Here is a 20,430-nt window from a genome sequence, read left to right as displayed (position 1 = left end):
CTTTCAGATACCTTAGGATCCTCTTAACAGCAGTTAAGTGGGTTTCCCTTGGATCTGATTGGAAACGAGCACATAAATGAACACTAAATAGTATGTCTGGCCTAGATGTAGTTAAGTATAGAAGTGAACCTATCATGCCACGATAGAGCTTCTGACATACTTTACCACTTTTATCTTCTTTCTCCAGAATGCATGTAGGATGCATTGGAGTCTTGGCCACTGTAGATTCCAGCATATTGAACTTCTTCAGAAGTTCTTTAGTGTACTTGCTCTGATGGATATATGTTCCTTCTGGTGTTTGATCAACTTGTATTCCCAGAAAGTACTTTAATTCTCCCATCATACTCATCTCAAATTCAGCCTGCATCATCTCAGAAAATTCTTTGCATAGAGATTGATTAGCAGAACCAAATATAATATCATCAACATAAATTTGCACAATTAAGATATCATCTTTATAAGTCTTGCAAAAAAGAGTTGTATCTACTTTACCCCTTACAAACTCATTCTCCAGAAGGAATGAGCTAAGTCTCTCATACCATGCTCTGGGAGCTTGCTTCAGACCGTAGAGTGATTTCTTCAATTTGAACACATGGTCTGGTTTCTTCTCATCTTCAAAACCTGGGGGTTGATGAACATAGACTTCCTCTGAGATATAACCATTTAGGAAGGCACTCTTCACGTCCATCTGATGTAGAACTATGTTGTGATTTACTGAGAAAGAGATCAACAGTCTGATTGCCTCCAGTCTTGCTACTGGAGCAAATATTTCAGTGTAGTCTATTCCTTCCTGCTGGCTGTAGCCTTGAGCAACTAGCCTTGCCTTGTTTCTGACTACATCTCCTTTCTCATTCAGCTTGTTTCTGAATACCCATTTCGTTCCAATAACATGGACACTCTCAGGCTTCTTCACTAAGCTCCAAACATCGTTCTTGGAGAATTGATTCAATTCTTCTTCCATGGCCAGAATCCAATCCTTGTCTTGAAGAGCTTCATCGATGGACTTGGGTTCAATTAAGGACACCAATCCTTTCAGACTGAGCAAGGTCTCTTCAGAGGGTCTGAAGGCAGATCTGGTTCTGACTGGTTCGTCTTTGTTGCCCAGAATCAATTCCTTAGGGTGAGCTGCAGTGATTCTGCTCTTCTTCAGAGTTTGTGAGTTAGAGGGACCAGCTTCTTCCTCTGGTTCATCTTCCTCTGGCTCATCTTCCTCTGGAGCTTTGCCTTTGTCAGAAACATTAATGCTTAAATCTGCAAACTTTTCAACTAGCTTTGACTGGTCAGAGTCAAGCTTATCATCAAATCTAACATGAATAGATTCTTCAATAGTCTTAGCATCAGTATTATAAAATCTAAAACCTTTAGATCTCTCAGAGTAACCGAGTAATAGACACTTAGAAGACTTAGCATCAAATTTATGCAATCTATCCTTAGTATTGAGAACATAACAAACACAGTCAAAAAGATGAAAGTAAGAAATGTTGGGTTTTATGTTCTTCCACAATTCATAAGGAGTCTTATTCAGAATTGGTCTCACAGAGATTCTGTTCTGAATGTAACATGCTGTATTTACTGCCTCTGCCCAAAAGTGCTTAGCCATGCCAGTTTCTTGGAGCATGGTTCTAGCCATCTCCTGAAGAGTTCTGTTCTTCCTCTCAACAACACCATTTTGTTGAGGAGTTCTGGGACAAGAGAAATCATGTGCAATTCCATAGGAATCAAACAGACTCTCAAACTTGTCATTCTCAAACTCTCCACCATGGTCACTTCTGACACGCACAATCCTACAAGCCTTCTCGTTTTGCACTTGAGCAATGAAGGTAGAGAACACAGCATGAGACTCATCCTTGCGGGTTAGAAACTTTACCCATGTCCAGCGGCTATAGTCATCAACGATAACCATCCCATATCTCTTGCAACCTATAGACTCAGTTTTCACTGGTCCAAAAAGGTCGATATGCAGAAGTTCCAACGGCCTTGAGGTTGAGACAACATTCTTTGCCTTGAAAGGGACTTTTGTGAATTTGCCTTTCTGACATGCTTCACAAAGAGCGTCTGAAGCGAACTTCAGACTGGGTAAGCCCCTGACAAGGTTTAGCTTGCTCAGCTGAGAAATCTTTCTCATACTGGCATGCCCTAACCGTCTATGCCATACCCACTGCTCTTCATTAACAGACAGAAGGCACTTCACATTCTGAGCCTCCAACTCAGATAATCTGATCTTATAGATGTTGTTCTTCCTCTTGCTGTTAAACAGAACAGAGCCATCGATCTGACTTACAGCCCGGCAGGACTTTTGATTGAATATAACATCATAACCCTTGTCAGCTAATTGACTTATAGACAATAAGTTATGTGTTAAGCCGTCTACCAATAACACATTATTAATGCATGGACTACTATCTACACAAATAGTACCAGTACCAACAATTTTACCCTTTTCATTTCCTCCAAAGCCAACTTCGCCTCCAGGCTTAAGTTTCAGCTCTCGGAACATACGCCTTTCTCCCGTCATGTGACGCGAGCATCCACTGTCCAGATACCATGATTGGTGTTTCAGTGGAGCTATCAAGGATATCTGCAACATAGATAATCTTGTCCTTAGGTACCCACTTTCTGGGTCCTCTCTTGTTAGTTACCCCAGAGGTTCTGATCACCTTGGGTGTCTCAACATGATATTTTAAAGGAATATTTGCATGATATTTAGTCATAGAGAAGGATCCCTTTTTAAGAGGATGTTTAGCAACTTTAGCAGGTACAGGATCAGGCAATATGGTACCAGAGGGAACAAAGCATTCATACAAGGATTTAGCTTTAGACACAGAGGGCTCATTTCTAATTGGTTTAGAATAGCCAATGCCATGCATTCCATTTCTGCTTACGCCATAGATCATTGAAGCCATTAAGCTTCTATCCACGCTTTTAGCTAGGAATCTTTGAAAAGACTTTTCATACTTAGATTCATTTCTACAATCAGAGGCATCACAGGCAACAATTTCTTCTAACTTAGCAATCTGGTTCTTAAGCACAGAATTAGAATTGATCAAGGCATGATTATCATTTTTCAAATCAGAGATAATTTTCTCATGTTCAGAAGGAGTCTTGGAAACAGCAGATAAGTTCTTTTTAAGCTTCTTATGCTTAGACAATAAGGAGTTATACTTATCCATAATATCAGACAATGCATGTTTCAGTTCAGAGGTAGAGAAAGAAGCGAATACCTCATTTTCATCGTCTGAGTTAGGATTTCCTTCTGATTCTGAGTCAGAGTCAACAACTTCCTTTGACTCTGCTTCCTTGTCTTTGACAATAGCCATGAGTCCTTGGACTTCACCATCAGAGTCAACATCCTCTGACTCTGATTCATCAAATGTCACCATCAGACTCTTCTTTGTCTTGAAGTGCTTCTTTGGCTTCTTGTCCTTCTTCAATTTTGGACAGTCACTTTTGTAGTGCCCTGATTCTTTGCACTCAAAGCATGTGACTTCCTTAAGTGAGGACTTCTTCTGACCTGAGGATTCAGACTTTCCTCTTGCCTTTCCAGAGCCTTTGTATTTGCTCTGCCTGTGCTTCCAGATGCGATTGAGTCTCTTGGAGATCAGAGTCAGCTCATCTTCATCAGAATCTTCTGATGCTTCTTCAGATTCCTCTTCTTCAGCTTGAAGAGCTTTTGACTTCTCAACCTTAGCCTTTTCAGATTTGGATTTCAAGGCTATGGACTTTTTCCTCAGATCTTGCATCTCTGAGCGCTTCAGCTCATGGCATTTCAAAATGCTGATGAGTTCTTCTAAACTCATATTCTCAACGTCTCTCGTGAGCTCTATTGAAGTCACCAAAGGCATCCAACTTTCAGGAAGACACCTGATGACCCTTATGACATGATCTTTTGTTGTGTAGCTCTTGTTGAGAGGTCGTATGCTAGCTACAAGCAACTGAAATCTGGAGAACATTTCTTCAATGGACTCATTTGGCTCCATGATGAAGGACTCATACTTTTGGATCAAAGACAATGCCTTTGATTCTTTGACTTTCTTGTTTCCTTCATGAGACATCTTCAGAGATTCGAAAATGCCTTTTGCAAACTCACGATCTGTAATCTTCTGGTACTCTTCATAGGAAATAGCACTTAGAAGAATTGCTCTTGCTTTGTGATGTTGTGAGTACAGCTTCTTTTGATCTGCAGTCATCTCTGACCTTGGGATCTTCTTGCCATCTGCATCAACTGGACGCTCGTAGCCATCCACAATAATATCCCAGAGATCTGCATCGAAACCCAGAAAGAAACTTTCCAGTCTATCTTTCCAATATTCGAACCTTTGACCGTCGAACATAGGAGGCTTTGCATTGTAACCATCTCTTTGAGTTTCACTGGTGGTGGCAGCCATTGTTTTTCACACCGGCCCGGATCACTGAACACTGTTAGGTGTGGTAATCAGAACTTGCGCTCTGATACCAATTGAAGGTATGAAAAACGGTAGAAAGGGGGGTTTGAATAACGTTTTCAGTATAAAACTTCCACCTTAAAGATTTTGACAAATCTTTCGAGAACTTAAGTGCTAAAAATAAGAGATAGAAAAGCACACAAGGATTTTATCCTGGTTCACTTGATAAATCACTCAAGCTACTCCAGTCCACCCGTTAAGGTGATTTCTTCCTTCTTAGAATGAAGGCAATCCACTAATCAGGTAAGAGTTACAACTGCACTTGAAACCTACAAGTGACTAACAATTACACTGACTTAGCTCACACTAAGATTCACTCTCTTAGTCTTCTCTAGGATCCGATCAACCTTGATCTCCTAAAGAAACTAAACAAACTGTTTATCAAAGAATTGTTTACAAGAGATTTGCTTCTAAAAAGCTAATAGTAAACTCAATGAAATTCAGATGAAAGAAAACTTAGAAGATTTTGAATATGTCTTGCGTATGTGAATGCTTCTAGCCGTTTCTTTCAGTCTTCAGCCTCTTTATATACTCCAAGGATTAGGGTTGAGCGATGCATGGGAAATGCTACCGTTGGAGGGCAGTTCTGGAAAATCCAGCTTCTGCTGTGGCTGAGAACGTTAGGTAGGTCGTCAGGAAGGTACAGTAGCTTTTGTACTTGGATAGCGACTTGACCTTTAAACCTAGGAGACTTCTGATCAGGGGATGCTTCATATTGGAACTTGTGAAGCCGGTTGATCAGAGTCAGAGGGAAAGCCCAGATCCTCTGACCATTGTTTCTTCTGATTCTGAACTCAAAGGGAAGAACATGGTCTTCAGAGTATCTTGCTTCTGGACATCAGGGTTTCCACTAATCAGCTTCTGGATCTTCAGAGTCTTCTACACCATCAGAATATCTGAGCCTTCAGTGTTTCTTGGTTATCAGACTTTCTGGATCTTCAGAGCTTCTAGTGACTGAGTCCTCATCAGAGTTTGTATAACTTCAGAACTTCTGAAGCTTTTCCACTGTTCATACTGAACATGGTGAATGCGAAAGCGTTGCTTGGGTTGCTCTTTATACACAGTGCTTCTGATTTGTGTGAGATTGAGTTGAGGTCAGAGCCTGTAAATAGCACACTCAGAAAAACACGTTAGAGTACCACAATTGTTCATATCAAAAGGTTAACTTGTAATCATCAAAACATAGAGTTGTACTACTAGATCAAAACTTGATCTTACAGTTCAGTCCTTCTGACCACTTCAGCAGCTGGTTCCACCCGAGTAGGCTTCACCACGATTCTGACCTGCTTCTTCTTCTTCTTAGGAGGACCATCCTCATTATCACCATCATCACCATCATCAGGCTTGCTGGTTTCATCTTGCTTTCTCTTGAGTTGACCAGCCTTCTTCTTTTTGATCAGAGGGACATCTGATTCCTCAGAGGATTCTTCTAGGACCATCTTCCTCTGAACTTTCTTCTTGGGAGGAGAAGGAAACTCTGGAGCTGGCGGCAGTCTGCTGAAGAAGTCGTCAAGATCAATTTCGAATCCTTGAGCCCTTAGGTCTTCAACATAGCACCTAATGGCGTCAGGATTGTCTGCCTGTGTCCACAGAGGGTAGTCATTCAGAGGCATCCTTCTACTTCTGATCTCAGAAGATGTGTCTTCATGGGCAGGAGCAATCTTCTTCTTGATTAGGCCCATCTTCTTGAGAGAGTTTGCCGTGAAGACATCACTGACAATGGTGGTCAGATCCTCTGTGCATCCAGCATTTATCAGATCTTGAACGAGGCCACTCTCAATGAAGAGATCAGACAAGAGTCTCCCGAAGGGAATGTACTTGATCGCTGACTTGATGGAGGCAGTGGTACGAGACTTCCGGATACATTCCTTCAAGTAGGAGAACAGGAAGTAGGGAAGGCAGATCTTCTTCTGGTCTTGGATGAAGAACAACATCACCTTCTGGTTGAAGTTGATGTAGTCAGGAGAACTGCCCTTTGGTCTCTGGTTTATGCAGTGGAGCAAAATTTTGTGCCAGATCCTGAGCTTGGGATGAAGGTCCATCACCTTGTAATTCGTCTTGCCCGGTTTGTAAGTGGTGTACAGGGCCTGGTTGATTGTATCCTTGGTGCTGGGTTTCAGCTTCGATTCCGTGAGTTGGAAACGATACCCAAAAGCAGTGTCTGCACCCAGCAAGTTCACGAAGGACTTCTCTGTGATGATGATCTTTCTTCCAAGAATGTAAGATACCACCTGAGTATCATCGCAGTCGGCGTGCTTCCAGAATTCCTTGATCAGTTTATCATACACCGGTCCTCGAAGTCTGTTGAAGTAATTTCCCCAACCTTGAACTTGGACTTCAGGACGAAGATCATACCCATTTGCAGCCAGGTTGTCGAGGTCGAATCTCCATTCTGCCAGGACTTGAAGTTCCTCAGGAGCAAATACGCAGTGAACGGCACAACCCCGTTCTGCAATTGGAAGAATCTGCTCTTGAGCTTGACCTTGATCTGGTGTCGGATTCTCAGGGCCCCTTTGACCCGTTGCTAGACCAACTACCATGTGAGGGAACTGGGTTGCATCTGCAGTAGTTCTTCTGGTTTGACTCACCATTTTTGAAGCGGTTGAAGGTTTGAGGTAGAAGATGAAGGTTGAAGGATGAAGAGAGATCGAGAGAGAAATCGAGGATAAGCGGTTGTGAAAAGCAGAGAGAGAGAGAGTAAAAACCGGAAGTGAACGAGATCGTGTGTGTATAGTGGGTTTTGACAAATAACCGTTGTTGATTCAAAAAGCACTTTAAGATCAACGGTTGAAAATTAAAGATAGATAGTAAATACACAAATCACACACAGGAGAGAAGCACATCTACACGCAATCATAACAGACTGTCACACGGGCACAAGGAACTATGCATCAGAAATACTGACACACGTGTTGTTGTCTCAGCTTCAGAGTCAGTACCAGTGGGTACACACACTCTGATTGAGTTACCTTCTGGACTAGACATCTTCTGATCAAGAAGTATCATAGTCAGAGGTTCTGATCCATCATCACTCTGGACAAAAGTCCATGTTTAGATTTTTCAGAATAAAATTAAATCTATCCTCTGCTAAGGGCTTTGTAAAGATATCTGCCCATTGATGGTCAGTATCAACAAACTTCAGAAGAAGTACGCCCTTCTGTACATAATCTCTAATAAAGTGATACTTTACCTCAATGTGCTTTGCCCTTGAATGCAAGATAGGATTCTTACTCAATGAGATTGCAGCAGTGTTATCACAATAGATTGGGATATTGCTCTCAAGGATCTGATAATCCTCCAGCTGATGTTTCATCCAGAGCATCTGAGTGCTGCATATTGCTGCTGAGATATATTCTGCCTCTGCAGTTGATAGTGCAATGGTTGATTGCCTCTTGCTTGCCCATGAGACTAGATTGCTTCCCAGAAATTGACAATTTCCAGAAGTACTTTTTCTCTCTGTTCTATCTCCAGCATAATCAGCATCACAGTAACCTGAAAGCTTATACTCTGATGTTTTCTTATACATCAAGCCAAGGTTAGTGGTGCCTTTCAGATACCTTAGGATCCTCTTAACAGCAGTTAAGTGGGTTTCCCTTGGATCTGATTGGAAACGAGCACATAAATGAACACTAAACAGTATGTCTGGCCTAGATGCAGTTAAGTATAGAAGTGAACCTATCATGCCACGATAGAGCTTCTGACATACTTTACCACTTTTATCTTCTTTCTCCAGAATGCATGTAGGATGCATTGGAGTCTTGGCCACTGTAGATTCCAGCATGTTGAACTTTTTCAGAAGTTCTTTAGTGTACTTGCTCTGATGGATATATGTTCCTTCTGGTGTTTGATCAACTTGTATTCCCAGAAAGTACTTTAATTCTCCCATCATACTCATCTCAAATTCAGCCTGCATCATCTCAGAAAATTCTTTGCATAGAGATTGATTAGCAGAACCAAATATAATATCATCAACATAAATTTGCACAATTAAGATACCATCTTTATAAGTCTTGCAAAAAAGAGTTGTATCTACTTTACCCCTTACAAACTCATTCTCCAGAAGGAATGAGCTAAGTCTCTCATACCATGCTCTGGGAGCTTGCTTCAGACCATAGAGTGATTTCTTCAATTTGAACACATGGTCTGGTTTCTTCTCATCTTCAAAACCTGGGGGTTGATGAACATAGACTTCCTCTGAAATATAACCATTTAGGAAGGCACTCTTCACGTCCATCTGATGTAGAACTATGTTGTGATTTACTGAGAAAGAGATCAACAGTCTGATTGCCTCCAGTCTTGCTACTGGAGCAAATGTTTCAGTGTAGTCTATTCCTTCCTGCTGGCTGTAGCCTTGAGCAACTAGCCTTGCCTTGTTTCTGACTACATCTCCTTTCTCATTCAGCTTGTTTCTGAATACCCATTTCGTTCCAATAACATGGACACTCTCAGGCTTCTTCACTAAGCTCCAAACATCGTTCTTGGAGAATTGATTCAATTCTTCTTCCATGGCCAGAATCCAATCCTTGTCCTGAAGAGCTTCATCTATGGACTTGGGTTCAATTAAGGACACCAATCCTTTCAGACTGAGCAAGGTCTCTTCAGAGGGTCTGAAGGCAGATCTGGTTCTGACTGGTTCGTCTTTGTTGCCCAAAATCAATTCCTTAGGGTGAGCTGCAGTGATTCTGCTCTTCTTCAGAGTTTGTGAGTTAGAGGGACCAGCTTCTTCCTCTGGTTCATCTTCCTCTGGCTCAACTTCCTCTGGAGCTTTGCCTTTGTCAGAAACATTAATGCTTAAATCTGCAAACTTTTCAACTAGCTTTGACTGGTCAGAGTCAAGCTTATCGTCAAATCTAACATGAATAGATTCTTCAATAGTTTTAGCATCAGTATTATAAAATCTAAAACCTTTAGATCTCTCAGAATAACCAAGTAATAGACACTTAGAAGACTTAGCATCAAATTTATGCAATCTATCCTTAGTATTGAGAACATAACAAACACCGCCAAAAGGATGAAAATAAGAAATGTTGGGTTTTATGTTCTTCCACAATTCATAAGGAGTCTTATTCAGAATTGGTCTCACAGAGATTCTGTTCTGAATGTAACATGCTGTATTTACTGCCTCTGCCCAAAAGTGCTTAGCCATGCCAGTTTCTTGGAGCATGGTTCTAGCCATCTCCTGAAGAGTTCTGTTCTTCCTCTCAACAACACCATTTTGTTGAGGAGTTCTGGGACAAGAGAAATCATGTGAAATTCCATAGGAATCAAACAGACTCTCAAACTTGTCATTCTCAAACTCTCCACCATGGTCACTTCTGACACGCACAATCCTACAAGCCTTCTCGTTTTGCACTTGAGCAATGAAGGTAGAGAACACAGCATGAGACTCATCCTTGCGGGTTAGAAACTTTACCCATGTCCAGCGGCTATAGTCATCAACGATAACCATCCCATATCTCTTGCCACCTATAGACTCAGTTTTCACTGGTCCAAAAAGGTCGATATGCAGAAGTTCTAACGGCCTTGAGGTTCAGACAACATTCTTTGCCTTGAAAGGGACTTTTGTGAATTTGCCTTTCTGACATGCTTCACAAAGAGCGTCTGAAGCGAACTTCAGATTGGGTAAGCCCCTGACAAGGTTTAGCTTGCTCAGCTGAGAAATCTTTCTCATACTGGCATGCCCTAACCGTCTATGCCATACCCACTGCTCTTCATTAGGTACCCACTTTCTGGGTCCTCTCTTGTTAGTTACCCCAGAGGTTCTGATCACCTTGGGTGTCTCAACATGATATTTTAAAGGAATATTTGCATGATATTTAGTCATAGAGAAAGATCCCTTTTTAAGAGGGTTTTTAGCAACTTTAGCAGGTACAGGATCAGGCAATATGGTACCAGAGGGAACAAAGCATTCATACTAGGATTTAGCTTTAGACACAGAGGGCTCATTTCTAATTGGTTTAGAATAGCCAATAAGCTATTAAGCTTCTATCCACGCTTTTAGTTCTGCTTACGCCATAGATCATTGAAGCCATTAAGCTTCTATCCACGCTTTTAGCTAGGAATCTTTGAAAAGACTTTTCATACTTAGATTCATTTCTACAATCAGAGGCATCACAGGCAACAATTTCTTCTAACTTAGCAATCTGGTTCTTAAGCACAGAGTTAGAATTGATCAAGGCATGATTATCATTTTTCAAATCAGAAATAATTTTCTCATGTTCAGAAGGAGTCTTGGAAACAGCAGATAAGTTCTTTTTAAGCTTCTTATGCTCAGACAATAAGGATTTATACTTATCCATAATATCAGACAATGCATGTTTCAGTTCAGAGGTAGAGAAAGAAGCGAATACCTCATTTTCATCGTCTGAGTTAGGATTTCCTTCTGATTCTGAGTCAGAGTCAACAACTTCCTTTGACTCTGCTTCCTTGTCTTTGACAATAGCCATGAGTCCTTGGACTTCACCATCAGAGTCAACATCCTCTGACTCTGATTCATCAAATGTCACCATCAGACTCTTCTTTGTCTTGAAGTGCTTCTTTGGCTTCTTGTCCTTCTTCAATTTTGGACAGTCACTTTTGTAGTGCCCTGATTCTTTGCACTCAAAGCATGTGACTTCCTTAAGTGAGGACTTCTTCTGACCTGAGGATTCAGACTTTCCTCTTGCCTTTCCAGAGCCTTTGTATTTGCTCTGCCTGTGCTTCCAGATGCGATTGAGTCTCTTGGAGATCAGAGTCAGCTCATCTTCATCAGAATCTTCTGATGCTTCTTCAGATTCCTCTTCTTCAGCTTGAAGAGCTTTTGACTTCTCAACCTTAGCCTTTTCAGTTTTAGACTTCAAGGCTATGGACTTTTTCCTCAGATCTTGCATCTCTGAGCGCTTCAGCTCATGGCATTTCAAAATGCTGATGAGTTCTTCTAAACTCATATTCTCAACGTCTCTCGTGAGCTCTATTGAAGTCACTAAAGGCATCCAACTTTCAGGAAGACACCTGATGACCCTTATGACATTATCTTTTGTTGTGTAGCTCTTGTTGAGAGGTCGTATGCCAGCTACAAGCAACTGAAATCTGGAGAACATTTCTTCAATGGACTCATTTGGCTCCATGATGAAGGATTCATACTTTTGGATCAAAGACAATGCCTTTGATTCTTTGACTTTCTTGTTTCCTTCATGAGACATCTTCAGAGATTCGAAAATGCCTTTTGCAAACTCACGATCTGTAATCTTCTGGTACTCTTCATAGGAAATAGCACTTAGAAGAATTGCTCTTGCTTTGTGATGTTGTGAGTACAGCTTCTTTTGATCTGCAGTCATCTCTGACCTTGGGATCTTCTTGCCATCTGCATCAACTGGACGCTCGTAGCCATCCACAATAATATCCCAGAGATCTGCATCGAAACCCAGAAAGAAACTTTCCAGTCTATCTTTCCAATATTCGAACCTTTGACCGTCGAACATAGGAGGCTTTGCATTGTAACCATCTCTTTGAGTTTCACTGGTGGTGGCAGCCATTGTTTTTCACACCGGCCCGGATCACTGAACACTGTTAGGTGTGGTAATCAGAACTTGCGCTCTGATACCAATTGAAGGTATGAAAAACGGTAGAAAGGGGGGGTTTGAATAACGTTTTCAGTATAAAACTTCCACCTTAAAGATTTTGACAAATCTTTCGAGAACTTAAGTGCTAAAGATAAGAGATAGAAAAGCACACAAGGATTTTATCCTGGTTCACTTGATAAATCACTCAAGCTACTCCAGTCCACCCTTTAAGGTGATTTCTTCCTTCTTAGAATGAAGGCAATCCACTAATCAGGTAAGAGTTACAACTGCACTTGAAACCTACAAGTGACTAACAATTACACTGACTTAGCTCACACTAAGATTCACTCTCTTAGTCTTCTCTAGAATCCGATCAACCTTGATCTCCTAAAGAAACTAAACAAACTGTTTATCAAAGAATTGTTTACAAGAGATTTGCTTCTAAAAAGCTAATAGTAAACTCAATGAATTTCAGATGAAAGAAAGCTTAGAAGAATTTAAGTTTGTCTTGCGCGTATGTGAATGCTTCTAGCCGCTTCTTTCAGTCTTCAGCCTCTTTATATACTCCAAGGATTAGGGTTGAGCGTTGCATGGGAAATGCTACCGTTGGAGGGCAGTTCTGGAAAATCCAGCTTCTGCTGTGTCTGAGACTGTTAGGTAGGTCGTCAGGAAGGTACAATTGCTTTTGTACTTGGATAGCGACTTGACCTTTAAACCTATGAGACTTCTGATCAGGGGAATGCTTCATATTGGAACTTGTGAAGCCGGTTGATCAGAGTCAGAGGGAAAGCCCAGATCCTCTGACCATTGTTTCTTCTGATTCTGAACTCAGAGGGAAGAACATGGTCTTCAGAGTATCTTGCTTCTGGACATCAGAGTTTCCACTATTCAGCTTCTGGATCTTCAGAGTCTTCTACACCATCAGAATATCTGAGCCTTCAGTGTTTCTTGGTTATCAGACTTTCTGGATCTTCAGAGCTTCTAGTGACTGAGTCCACATCAGAGTTTGTATAACTTCAGAACTTCTGAAGCTTTTCCACTGTTCATACTGAACATGGTGAATGCGAAAGCGTTGCTTGGGTTGCTCTTTATACACAGTGCTTCTGATTTGTGTGAGATTGAGTTGAGGTCAGAGCCTGTAAATAGCACACTCAGAAAAACACGTTAGAGTACCACAATTGTTCATATCAAAAGGTTAACTTGTAATCATCAAACCATAGAGTTGTACTACTAGATCAAAACTTGATCTTACAGAGGTCGGAGACGTTGTTTGGCTAATCACTTTGCATTCATGCACTCATTTTGAGGTTAATACACGGCGTGATACCGGACCTCGGTGGATTCCAAAATGGTCATAAGACCCGGATTTCCATATTTAGAACACTACGGTGGTTCTTAGTAGCAGACGGAATGGCCGACCTACGGGTTCACTGCTGATCTGACTACTTTTGTGTGGTGTAAGAGACACGCGAGCAGGGAGATACCCACCGTGGCTGGTGTTAGGGCCGTCTCGTTGATGTCCATCCTTTCTTCCGGAATGCATCTTGTTAACCAGCATTGCATTGCATGCAACATACATTCTGACATAGTTGCGGAGTGTGATTGGTACTTGTTTATCCTATTTGAGGCATGCTAGTTGTTATTATGATCTTTTATATTCGTTGTGATACATGCAACCCTAGGATGTTATCCCTAAACTTATAAGCCTAAGAGGCTAATAATTATTATCCTATACATCTGGTTTTATTATTTATATAATTCTTTGGAGTTGACCCTCGCGTCTTCTGTGTGTGTTTGGGCGGACTACGCCATTCTCAGATGAGTATGGCGGATTGGTTTACGATGGTCAGCCCTTCGGGGGGGACCAGATTCGAGATGCTTGACCAGGACGACCCAGGTGCATGGGTGGTCGACCCCGCAGGCCACCGTGCGACCTACTCAGGCCGGATCATGGAGGACCGTGTTGACCGATTCGGACGCTTGATGGAGGGGGTATTGAGGAGATATACAGTGAGCTTCAACTTGCCGCCCGGCGTGCATTGTGGACCCGGTTTGGGAGGACCACCACCACCACCATCATCTTCGGATGATGAGGACCCCTCTGAGGAGGTGCCAGTGGGTGGGACTTCGACGGAGTCCAGTTCGTTTACTGCCGCTGTCATCGAGGATCATGGTTCGGGCCCCGAGCCCGAGAGACCAGTGCAGGAGCGCGTCAGGGTAGAGAGAGAGGGCAGCGTTGTGTATATCGACCTAGTCGTCCTGGATGCAGATTCGGACGACGACCGCGCTAGCATGTAGGACCGAGTGCTAGTGTGGGCTCCTCGAGTTGGGATTAGTGTAGGAGTAGTGTCGTAGCTCTGACCGTCATGCTTTCAGATTTGGGACAGGGTAGTTTCCTGCCGGTAGCTTTTTGTGTGGTTTTCTTATGGAGATCAAAGAGAGCTGGTTGGATTTTAGGGGGTCTTTTCTTAGGCCGCTGGGCCAACTTGTTCTCAGTTTTTGAGGTATAGTGTTGCGGACACAGGATTTTACCTTGGACTGTACATATTGCCTTCGGGCGTTACTTTCTTTCTGTGACCCGTCACTGGAGGTTACTCGTGACGTGGTTTGCATTAGCGGGGCATGTATATATAGTTGTATATTAGTTTCGTTTATCTTTGGTTGAGGAGTTTATTGTTTTCTGTCTTTAGTTATATTGTCAAAAAAAAAAATAATTCACGTTTTTCCGCTTAAGTATTTCTTTTGGTTACTAAAGTGACGCCCCCGGAAATCGGGGTGTTACAGTAAAAGTGCTTGAAGCCAAATATTCTCACCCTAATCCTTCAAAGACATCAACATGGTGGCAAGACTTGAGACTCAATTGTTTTCCGGGTGATCGTGGTGTTTGGTTCGATTCATATTTGCATAGAAGGGTGGAGCTAGGGAATGAGACGTTATTCTAGGAGGAGGTCTGGACTGGTAATATGAAGCTTATGGAGAAATATCCTAGGCTATATAACATCTCAAACCAGAAAAATTGTTGCATCTTGGAGGTAGGAAATTGGACAGAGGGTATTTGGAGGTGGGAGCTTAGTTGGATAAGAGCATTGAGGGACTTTGAACTGAATGTACTGAACCTAACTATCTCTACTCTTCGACCACCAAAATTGCAGGGGAATGATAGCTGGACCTGGTCTGCAAGTGATGATGGTTTATACTCGGTTAGCTCCGCATATTCCATCATTAGAGCACCTAGTATTTCGAGTGAGGATGAAGTTCTCCAGTCCTTGTGGAGTACACCAGCTCCACCGAATGCCCCGCTGCTCTTGCTTGGAGAGTCCGGATTGATCGTGTTCAGTCTAGATCAAATCTCTTAATCCGAAGGGTGCTCCACACGGTGGAAGAAGCTTGTTGCCCCCTCTGCTTGAGGCAATTGGAAACTACCTCCCATCTTTTTTTCTCTTGCCAGGTCTCATGGAGGATTTGGATGGGATGTTACAATTGGTTAGGATTGGATATTGTTCTACCAGAGGATGGAAGACAACATTTCAGCCAACACATATTGTTGTGGTCTAAGAAACAGAGACAAGGCGCTTGGATAGTATGGATCGCAGCGATTTGGACAATTTGGAACATAAGAAATGGTTGCATTTTCAGAGGTGAAAGAGCAGACTTGGAGAAAACACTTGATTTAATTCTTTTGCTCCTGAAGCTGGCTTAAAGAGCGGATGAAAGGCTTCTCTTGTTCCCTATATGAGGGGCAAGCTAATCCAAAATTCTTCATTGCACTCATATAAACCTGTGCGCGGAACTGCTACTTTCTGTGAGCCCTCTGATGGTGTGATTTTTTACATTGGTTGGCAAGGAGAATTAGGAGGAGGCTCGACAGTTTTAAAGATTTTTGGCGAGGGGCTAGTAGTGGTGCTTTTCTACTAGCTTAGCTACTGTTACCTAGTTTAATCCCACGAACGACTCACAGTACACTTGACCGAACTGATACAAAGGCACGACACTTCATCACATCATCATAGATCCTCCTCATCGATAGCACCACTATGATTTCCCCAAAAGCATGGTACTTGATCATGTCGCCGTCTATCACCTGGCGGTCGCCGACTGTCCAAACACAAACAATGGTGTGCGAGGGTCTAGATTATAAGTATATATAATAATAATAGGTCAAGAAATATACACACAACCACATACTTATATGTGCTCATAAAGTATAGTATATTGCCAAGTCATTTCTATTCACGCTTACTCACGTCGATCTATCGATCGCGCAGCTTACGTCATAATACTTGAGTTGTCCATGACAAACCTCTCAAACACTCAAAACAATCAAATCACATTTAGCTCATCCCAAGAAGATCAAATCTCATAACACAATCACCTCAAATAAAGTCTCAATCCATTATCAACCCTAAGGTTAGTCTATATACTCGTGCAAATGCAATACCAAACAGGCACATCGAATGATCCACATATAATGTCAGCTCCACATATGGTAGGAGGGACAACACTCATTCAGTTCGATACTCACTCCAGTGTCGACTTCAAACTAGTGAATGCCACTTACACAGGCACGTTGTCACTAGTGTCCTGATAAACCACGACTAGCAGTCTCAGTACGGTACTCTGTATTGTCACCGACCCCACTAGCCATGTCACAATGGAGGAATTATATGGTGTCATTATACAATCACTAATCCCACGAACGACTCACAGTACACTTGACCGAAGTGATACAAAGGCATGACACTTCATCACATCATCATAGATACTCCTCATCAGCAGCACCACTATGATTTCCCCAAAAGCATGGTATTTGATCATGTCGCCGTCTATCACCTGGCGGTCGCCGACTGTCCAAACACAAACAATGGTGTGCGAGGGTCTAGATTATAAGTATATATAGTAATAATAGGTCAAGAAATATACACACAACCACATACTTATATGTGCTCATAAAGTATAGTATATTGCCAAGTCATTTCTATTCACGCTTACTCACGCCGATATATCGATCGCGCAGCTTACGTCATAATACTTAAGTTGTCCATGACAAACCTCTCAAACACTCATAACAATCAAATCACATTTAGCTCATCCCAAGCAGATCAAATCTCATAACACAATCACCTCAAATAAAGTCTCAATCCATTATCAACCCTAAGGTTAGTCTATATGCTCGTGCAAATACAATGCCACACAAGAACATCGAATGATCCAGATATAATGTCAGCTCCACATATGGTAGGCGGTACAACACTCATGCAGTTCGATACTCACTCCCAGTGTCGACTTCAAACTAGTGAATGCCACTTACACAGGCACGTTGTCACTAGTGTCCTGATAAACCACGACTAGCAGTCTCACTACGGTACTCTGTATAGTCACCGACCCCACTAGCCATGTCACAATGCAGGAACTATACAGTGTCATTATACAATCACTAATCCCACGAACGACTCACAATACACTTGATCGAACTGATACAAAGGCATGACACTTCATCACATCATCATAGCTCCTCCTCATCGGCAGCACCACTATGATTTCCCCAAAAGCATGGTACTTGATCATGTCGTCGTCTATCACCTGGCGGTCACCGACTGTCCAAACACAAACAATGGTGTGCGAGGGTCTAGATTATAAGTATATATAATAATAATAGGTCAAGCAATATACACACAACCACATACTTATATGTGCTCATAAAGTATAGTATATTGCCAAGTCATTTCTATTCACGCTTACTCACGTCGATCTATCGATCACGCAGCTTACGTCATAAGACTTGAGTTGTCCATGACAAACCTCTCAAACACTCATAACAATCAAATCATGTAAGGCCCTAAGTTCAATTCGGAACAATTTTATGGAAGTTTGAATAAAATTGAAGTTTTAGTTAATGTTTGATAGCTGGCAGATTAGAACTGTCAACTTGTGTAAATTTTTAGAGGGTCTTAACGACTTCATTTGGGAAAACTTCCTTCATGAGCGTTGTAGCCCTTCAAGTCTAAAAAATTCTCCAAGTGGTTTCGTGTCGATCCGATATCTGTAGCTCCAGATATCCCCGTTTTAGTGAACGTAGTTCCGGCTGTACAGTGCCAGCGGGATTATTACATTGTTTTTCTTCTAAGTCCGAATTTAATTATGAATTTACCTTTGAGGGCTTAGGTTTTAGTAAGTTTCAGGTCTGATTAGGTAATTAGACTGGTGGGTTAAGGTTGGACTTGGGTCGGGCTTGTGGAAAAACAAAACCCTAGCCCACTTGTGGGTTGCATGTGATTTTAGCCAAGGGGGGAAACCCTATTCTTCCACAATCAGAAAACAGAGATACACTACAGCACCTTCACGTGAAAAACAAAGAGAGAACGTGTAAGAGAAGAGAAGGGAGCCGCCGCCCAAGCCACCACCATTGTCGCCGGTCACGCACGCGAGCAAGGGAGAGAACGCGAGTAGAGAGGGATTCGCGAGGGAGAGGAAATAGAGAACGAGGACAGCAGCTTTTGAACCTTCTTTCCATCTCCAAACTTCTGTTTTTCCATCACCAAACAAGGTAAGGGCTGGTCTTAGGATCTTTTGGGTAGAATAGGGGTTATATCATGAGTTTTCTTGGAAAAATTATGATTCTTGCCATGCTTTGACATGATTTTATGTATGAACTTGATTGATGTGCTTGAGGTTTTGAATATGCGATGTGTGCTGGACTTTTCCAGGTCATATTGGGTTACACTGTGAACATGTTACTATATTTGATGCTGGTAGATGACTTAGAACCCTTAGAATAGAATGGCTTAAACGAAATTGATGGCAGATGCATTCTCTGTCAGATTTCTGTGCTGGATAGTAAACTTCAGGTCCTATTTTCACTTGTTTCTGGTCGTCAAATAAAGAAATTATTAAAATACAAATTGTAGATCTTCGAAAGAGCTTTCCAGGCATATAAAGATCATAAATTTTGGTCTAGTATTGTGTGTTGTAGGTCGTTTTGGGTAACTGTCATACTTGCTGTTTTTCCCTGTGTCGGACAGAAACTTTAAGGAGTAATATCACCTAATTCTGGGGCTCAAATGAAAATGATTTTAACTAGAGAGTTGTAGATATTTAAAATAGCTTTCTAGAAAGGTATCGTACGTGATTTTTGGTTGAAAGATGCATTCTGTGGCTCTATTTTTGTGAAAGTTGTTTCTGCTGTCAATATGTTGAAGTTGCGATGATATATTATGCATGAGTTAATGTTCTTGCGTTCTTTTACGTGGATTATATTTATTTTCTGAGTTAATGGTTCAAGGGTCGCTCACCTAGCCGTAATTCCCTTGTAACCCGTGAATGTTGTGTTGTGAAGGTTGTTGTATAAAGAGTATGATAAGACTCTAGGATTGATTTTAGAGACTTAACAAAGAGAAAAGTGTAATAAACTCGCTTGCAAGTAAATGTGAATAATTGGACATAGGTCTGGTGAGGACTATGGACCATGAGAACGATGGTACCTTGCACGCGAGGGTGTTTTGTGGGTTGTACGGTGAGTCCCCACGTGATTGGCTGACTGCGGTCGCCTTGTGATTCTGTGGACGGACGGTGAGTCTGGCGACGGTGAGCCCCCCACATGATTGAGGGTTGTACGGTGAGTCCCCTCCGAGATTTGTTCATCTGCGGATGATCGTGATTATGGCCATGGAAGTTTTGGTGGGTTGTGTGAAGTGAGATTCCGTTAGTAACTGACTCTTTCCCATAAAAGACATATAATGTACTTATATTATATATGTTGTTGTTGATTTTGTCATTATCATTCTTTTGTTGGACCTGACCCTGCTTGTTTGCTATGTGTTTATTTGGGGGGGTAGATGGTCGTGAAGATAATGGCGATGACTCATTCTTGGGAGTTGATGCTACGTGACGTGCCAATACTGGAGGACGACTACACTTCAGAGGAAGAGGAAGAGGCTAAGGAATAGGGTTTGGGTTGAGAGTCTTTTGTTTTCTGTTGGGGTTGAGAGTTTCCGAAGTGTTGGTATCGAACAATTTTATTGCTTAAATTCGAATGAACAAGTTTTGATGTAATCTTTATTTTCATTCAGGCCTTTGTTTCGTACTCTTTACAGTTGGTTATTTAAAAAGTTTTACGAAGTTGGTTACTTCCGCGTGTTTTTTGGAAAGGTTATGTTTCAAGAGTTTTTGTAAAATGAAAGGTTTGTCATTAATTGAAGATTAATAAGTGAATCGACGAAAACTCTTTACGAAAATGGGTTAATTAGTTACTGAGTAACACTCGAGAAATCGGGGCGTTACAAATCACATTTAGCTCATCCCAAGCAGATCAAATCTCATAACACAATCACCTCAAATAAAGTCTCAATCCATTATCAACCCTAAGGTTAGTCTATATGCTCGTGCAAATGCAATGCCACACAAGAACATCGAATGATCCAGATATAATGTCAGCTCCACATATGGTATGC

General features: G+C 41.7%; 1 long non-coding RNA gene across 1 annotated transcript; it reads left to right on the top strand.

Annotated features, from left to right (window-relative positions):
* The first annotated feature begins 18,078 nt into the window (after positions 1-18,078).
* On the top strand, positions 18,079-20,065 carry LOC130720865 (uncharacterized). Its single transcript, XR_009013268.1, has 2 exons — positions 18,079-18,527; positions 19,816-20,065. It is a non-coding gene; the product is annotated as an uncharacterized LOC130720865 (long non-coding RNA).
* The last annotated feature ends 365 nt before the right edge of the window (positions 20,066-20,430 follow it).

The sequence above is a fragment of the Lotus japonicus genome, chromosome 5, assembly GCF_012489685.1.
Source record: "Lotus japonicus ecotype B-129 chromosome 5, LjGifu_v1.2".
Classification (NCBI taxonomy): domain Eukaryota; kingdom Viridiplantae; phylum Streptophyta; class Magnoliopsida; order Fabales; family Fabaceae; genus Lotus; species Lotus japonicus.
The sequence above is the reverse complement of the archived record's forward strand: the minus strand, read 5'-3'. Positions and strand labels throughout refer to the sequence as shown.